General features: G+C 37.8%; 1 protein-coding gene across 1 annotated transcript in view; it reads left to right on the forward strand.

The window, feature by feature from the left end:
* Positions 1 to 5,947: 5,947 nt before the first annotated feature.
* Positions 5,948 to 6,664, forward strand: part of LOC137995009 (ATP-binding cassette sub-family C member 4-like) — a 29,159-nt gene continuing 28,442 nt past the window's right edge. The window contains exon 1 of the mRNA XM_068840584.1: positions 5,948 to 6,019. The gene's annotated coding sequence lies outside the window, so the exon portion shown is untranslated. The remainder of the gene's footprint in view (positions 6,020 to 6,664) is intronic.

Here is a 6,664-nt window from a genome sequence, read left to right on the forward strand (position 1 = left end):
ACAGCTTTATTATTATTATTATTATTATTATTATTATTATTATTATTATTTTGATCCCACAGGTTCTCAACTTGTTTTTAAAAAGGTTTTCGTACATTATAAAATGTTTGTTTATTTATTTAGTTGTGTTTTTATTTGTTTGGATATTGATATTTTTTTAGTTTCTGTCAATTGACACCTCACGGGATTTTTCCCTGGAAACACCCAAAAGAACGAATGATTTGTTTACCTGATGGGATATTTTCCTGGATCCATCCAAAAGAACTAGTGATTTATACACATAATGGGATTTTTTTTTCCTGGTTCATCCAATAGAACGAATAATAATTATTTATACACCTGATGGGAATTGTCCCTGGAAAAACACAAAAGAACGAATGATTTATTTACTTGATGGGATTTTTTCCTGGTTCCATCCAAAAGAACGAATAATTTATACACCTGATGGCATTTTTTCCTGGAGCCATTCAGAAGAACGAATTATTATGCTCCTGCAGTACACCCTGTATCAGAAGCAGCACAATGTCACTTGGACGTCCATGTTTTTTTGGGCCATTGCCCCTTCTTTGGCTTCCTACTCCCCATCTCGTAGTATTTTATTGCATCGGGCGTTTTCCTTGTCATACTGGTTCTCAGATCGACTCCTTCACATATCTTGTGCCCAGATCATGTGTGCAGTTTGGGTCGTATTTGAATTCTTTTGTCGTAAGCACGGCAGACGTTTACTGGAGACTTTGCAAATGTTTGGAGAGAAGGGAAATTTTTGCCAGCTTTTTTTTTCTTTTCTAATGAAGAACTTAGTAAGATCTATGACTGGTTAATTGCTAACAAGTTATCATTAAATGTAAAAAAAATCTAACTTTGTTATTTTTCGACCAAGACAAAAGATCTTGAACTATCAAGTAAACTTAAAGGTGTTTGACCATCATACTAATAGCTATATCTCTTTGGAGATCAAGAAGTTCATCAAATACTTAGCTGTGCTTATCGATGAAAATCTTTCATAGAGTTACCATACCGCTCATATTGCATCAAAAATAAGTAAATCAATCGGTATTATTTCTAGGATAAGGCTTTTTGTACCGCTGAGTACTTTTACACCATATCTACAGGTCACTCATTCAACCATACTTAATGTATGGTATAGTAGCTCGGGGTAATGCTGCAACAATTCATAGAACTAAACTTTTAACCCTTCAGAAACGAGCTCTTCGCCTAATGCATTTTGCTGATGACAAATCTCATGCAATACCTTTCTTCCGGCATTTCTTCTCGTCTTCTTCCTTTAGATATGCTCTATATGCTCTATGATGATGCACGACATATCAAACAACTTGACTCCTCCTAATATGTTTAACCTATTCAGCCCATCAAGCTGATATTCATCCTTACGAAACAAGATTATTGCAAAGAGGAGATCATTTTCTTTAACGTTCGAGAATAGATATTCAAAAACAGAGTTAACTGAATAGAGTGTATTGTGAAGTACTAGATTTCAATCCCATGTGAACCATGTGAGCGTTAGCCCTACAGATGGAAATGGGCCCACACAAGGACAGAGAAAACTCTGACCAGGGTGGGAAATGAACCCACGACCTTCGGGTTAGATCTCCGCCGCTCTACCGACTGAGCTACAAGGTCAGACGGGAGCAGGCCGTGGGAAGTGAAGATGATAAAGTCACGGCAATGAACATGTACAAGTACAAGGAAAGGTTACGTTTATACAAACGTTGGCCGTGTAGCACTTATATTTTGAACAGAGTTAACTGAATAGAGTGTAATGTGAAGTACTAGATTTCAATCCCATGTGAACCATGTGAGCGTTAGCCCTACAGATGGAAATGGGCCCACACAAGGACAGAGAAAACTCTGACCAGGGTGGGAAAAAAACGATCTTTTCAAAAACGATCTTTTCAAGAATTGGCGTTAAAATTTGAAATAGCTTATCTTCTGAAGTGCGCCAGATGTCAAAATTCAACTTCAAAAATAATGTTAATGATATCCTCTTCCAAAGACTACTAAAATATATATGGCGCGCCATCTGTAGCAAAATTACGTTTCGATAAATACATGAGAAAGGAAACAAATTAGTTTCGTAATGTAATACGTTTCGAAATGTAATGTAATATGTCGAAATGGGTCTCGAAAGGTAATGAGATACTTTCGAAACGAAATGTGATTCTTTCGAAAGCCGGTTGCCATGGCTATAGCATGTAACATGATAGTCGCCATGCTATGGAATGGAGTGTCGTCATAGTCGTCTTATATGACGTATATCACGTGCTATTCTTAGCTTGGCAATTTATACTGCTCCATAAATTAACATTTAACATTGATTTCACGACATGACTTGTCGACTTGCAAGGTAGAGTCTTTCAAAACTGATTTCACATGAGGTGTGAGCACTCCCAACAACAACACTGAGACTACTAGGGGGTTTCATCGAGTGACCAACTCGACTCATTGTAGCCAGGATTAGTTATAGACTGAGAACCAACAGATACAGTATGTAAGCTGCTGTTCTTGATTAAAAAACACTGGTAGGTACTTTACAAGAGACAACTTTAACAGTACATTTTAAGACAACAATAGTTTCCATGACATGAGTCAATGTTGAGCATCAAGACAGCTGCAATTCTCAACTGAATTCAATCTCAGGTGAAATTCAGGAGTCAGCTTTACCCGTATGCCCTTTGACTCAACACAGAACAGACAAGTATGCTGCCAATTGCTCTACTGAAATCTGTTACACAAAAAGGTAACTTTCAGGAGCCAGCATCAACCAGACATCCATTTACATGTACCAGTAAGTTATTACACTCGACATTGCACTCAGTAAGGACAAATAATTCTATGTGCATAATCTTCACAATCCAATGTCTGTGTCAATGTGTTATGATTTGAACTGTTTACACTGTAGAACCAAAATAAAGAATTAAAAATTGCCTGACTTGAATATAAACATTCATTCCTTGGTTTCCATCTTCTTCCCTTGGATGGAATGTTTCATGCAACACCACAAGTACATGATCTGGAACATGTAATGAGATTGGAGGCACCTCTACTCCGGATAAATCATTATCATCCCCTTGTGGTAAGGGTGCATTTGGGTAATCTCCATACATAGCCAGATCAGCAGGCATACTGTCATTGATGACCCCTCTAACACCAGAGTAATTTTATTGGATGAATGATGTTGCAAAATGCCAGAAATCCACAACTGATGTGGGGATAACCCATGCTCTGTGGAAAGTCCATGATTATTGAACATCCACAAAGTGTACTAAATTACTGTTGATCCTTGGCATGTAAACATAATGCAATGAAAATATGTCTATATCGTTGTTACGATTCAGCACACCAATATGTTCCAAATGCAAAAATATATTTTTGAAAATGTATAAAATGCAGTGAACCACCTCACGCCACAATCTCTCAATCCTTGTGTTGTGAACACTTGGCCCTGGGATAAAACTTCCACGACTTTCCCCTCTGTAATGAATCATGACATCCCCTACAGCCACATTTTCTCCTCCATCATCGGCTGTGACACGTGAAGGCAGACCCCACACATTAATTGCTTCTCTAAACAATGACAGCACTGTAGATGCCCTGTTATTGCTACTGCACCTTAGATAAACAATTAACTGGGAGTAACCGTCAATACCCCCATGGATCACAAATCGCCAGTGGCGTAATTTTAGGTTGCTATCTATGTGCCAGAGAAAATTAGGATGTGGCACTCTGTAAGGTGGAATCTGCTGTGCCCAGCGGCAGGCTCGACCAATAGGATCAAGGTTGATCAGGGCATCTCGCACCCTCCATCTCTGGAGCCAGATACCACGTCGTCTAAGTGCACCTTGCATGTAGCGCTCCCCACAACGAGGCATTGACAAAAGTTCTTCTTGGACCATTTGTTGCAAGTCTCCATCTTGAATGGGAGAATATGTTAGAAAAGAAGGTGGTATATCAAGATCATTGGCCCTTCTTCGTATGGTCCATCTGGAAACACCCAAAATGCTTGCAACATTGTTCCAAGAAAAATGACATGAACGCAAAAGCATTATCTGTTCACTGGATATTTCATAAGCTGGACGGCCAATGGCACCAGTATGCTGGATAGGAGCCCTATAGCAGTTAGGAGTGAAAACTGGCAATCTCTCGAACAAATCTTTCATCAACTCTAGTTCTCTGGCAAGATTTCTAATGTCATTAACTTCACTTTGTGAAAATTGAGGAGACCCTTCAATAAAAGTAAGGACCTGGTGCATGTGGCGAATCGAACCACCCAATCTGAGAAGCAAAAATTCTGCAGTCTCCCTATCCAAAGGAGTACTGTTACACCTATCTATTTCTTGCAACAGTTGCAAAATAGATGACACGAACTGCTGCAATTGCCTGTTGGCGTCTTGCCTGATCACAAGAAAAAAAAAAACATCTTCCGTTATAAGCTAAATAAATATTTCAGCTTAAAATATAATGCACAGTATAACCTATTAAATTATTTTTGGTATCACGACATTTAAATTACAGACTAACATGAAAGGGAGAAACTTTGCACGGGAGAATAGGTAAAAAATTGAACGACCACAAAACCACCAAGAAAGAAAACCACTCAAACCTTTCCACATAAATCGCAGTAAACAACAGAAATAGGAGAATCTTTGGCGGCGTCATTGCGTGCATGTAAAAGCCAAGTTGTACCATTTGAAGATGCACGAAATGCGTTTAACGGCGTAGACCCGTCGAAGCGGCAAAAAAAACTTTGGAAGAATAGGGGACAAGTGAAAGAAAACAGTAGAATAAAGTGACTATTAAGGCTGATATTTGCGAAGTTGAAAGACTTCTTTTAACTTAACCACGACAACCAAGCCAAAATGTCCACTTCTTTGGAGGAGAGTAAATTGGGGAATAGCACGTGATATACGTCATATAAGACGACTATGACGACACTCCATTCCATAGCAACAGACTCTGGTGACGGAATGTACATGGCGACTATCATGTTACATGCTATAGCTATGGCAACCGGCTTTCGAAAAGAATCACATTTCGTTTCGAAAGTATCTCATTACCTTTCGAAACCCATTTCGACATATTACATTACATTTCGAAACGTATTACATTACCTTTTCGAAACTAATTTGTTTCGTTTCTCATGTATTTATAGAAACGTAATTTTGCTACAGATGGCGCGCCATAAAATATGATAACTACATTGATGTTTCGATAATATTGGCAAATTTCGACGCCTCAGTTTAGTATGTCATGTAGTTAGTCATTTATTTATTCATTTCAAATTACTTTTTTCATGTTTATTTCTGTTATACTGTGCAAGTGTTAAGCTCTTCTCCACTGCACTAACTGTATTCTACAACCAATTTATTTTTTTATTATGTGAATGTGTAGTTATGTATTTGTAACCATTTTATCTGGAATATATTTGTAAGCACTGCTCGCCTCGACTAGCTTTTGCTAACTGCGAGCATTGCATAACATTGTGATATTTTCATGATATAAAATACATAATAAAAACTTAGAAACTGAAACTGTTCACGGATCTCCGAGTTTCGCAGTTTGACAAACTGTATTATCTTTCTTTGCCCTTTCTGTTGCTGGAGTTCTTTTAAGGAGGCTATACCACTTCTTGGTGATCTGTCAAAGTGCAGGAATTGTCCACCCTTAATGAATTCAATGAATGTCAGTAACGAGGTGACTGGGTTGTGTCAACAATATTGATTTCCAATGTAAAAAGAGTGGAAGAAAGGAAAGGAAAATACTGTTTGTGGTATTATTTGTTGGTGGGAATAAATCGTTGATATTCGTCGAGAATTATCGAAAGGGTATAGCATTACAAAAGCCCCTAATTATAATTAAATATAATTGATCTGTCAAAGTAGAGGAATGTTCCTCCCACATCATGATTTAAAGACTGGGGACGAAGTCGACAAGCGCTTTACCTTAGTTTATTCCTTCAAAAACAGAGCACCCACTGAGACTCCCGGAGCAAAGGAGATAGGTAGGTTTTTAGTAAAGGGTAGTATTATGGTTTATCGCACACTTTTTGTTTAGTTGTCATGAAAAAAATTTCAACAAACAATTCTTAGTCCAATTCTTGATCCAATCAAAGGAAGAGAAAGTAAATGAATCGCATCTCCTGGCTCCACGCGCACTTGTAAAAGAATAGAAAAAACAAATTCAGTTTTAAAACATTACTCTATTTGATTAAAAACTTAAACCTTCGCATCGACTTTATTACTATACTCAACTTTCAGAACGAATTGGATGTTATTATTATGCAAGTAAGTGGCGGGGTATTCACCAGATAAGCTATACATTTTTCTATTTTTTACTTTTCTGACTGCACTTTTAGTGTAACAAATTTTATTCTTACTGATTTTAGTCTTTAAAAATCTATATTTGTGAAAAAGCAATCGTTGTGTTATTGTAATAGGATGACGTGGCCACTAACTGCGAAACCGCAGTTGGCAACACAGGCCCTTCATGTACCTCGAACCTCTGAGAGCCTGCTCGCAGGCTAGTCTTCGTTGAATAAAAGTGCCAATTACTATCCACAATTGTTGCAAAAAGGAAACCGGACTTGTTTTTCTTTGTTCAACCCGTTTTGTGTTGAAAGTAGATATTGTTCACGCACCGTAGTGAC

Source organism: Montipora foliosa, chromosome 3, assembly GCF_036669935.1.
Source record: "Montipora foliosa isolate CH-2021 chromosome 3, ASM3666993v2, whole genome shotgun sequence".
NCBI classification, from domain to species: domain Eukaryota; kingdom Metazoa; phylum Cnidaria; class Anthozoa; order Scleractinia; family Acroporidae; genus Montipora; species Montipora foliosa.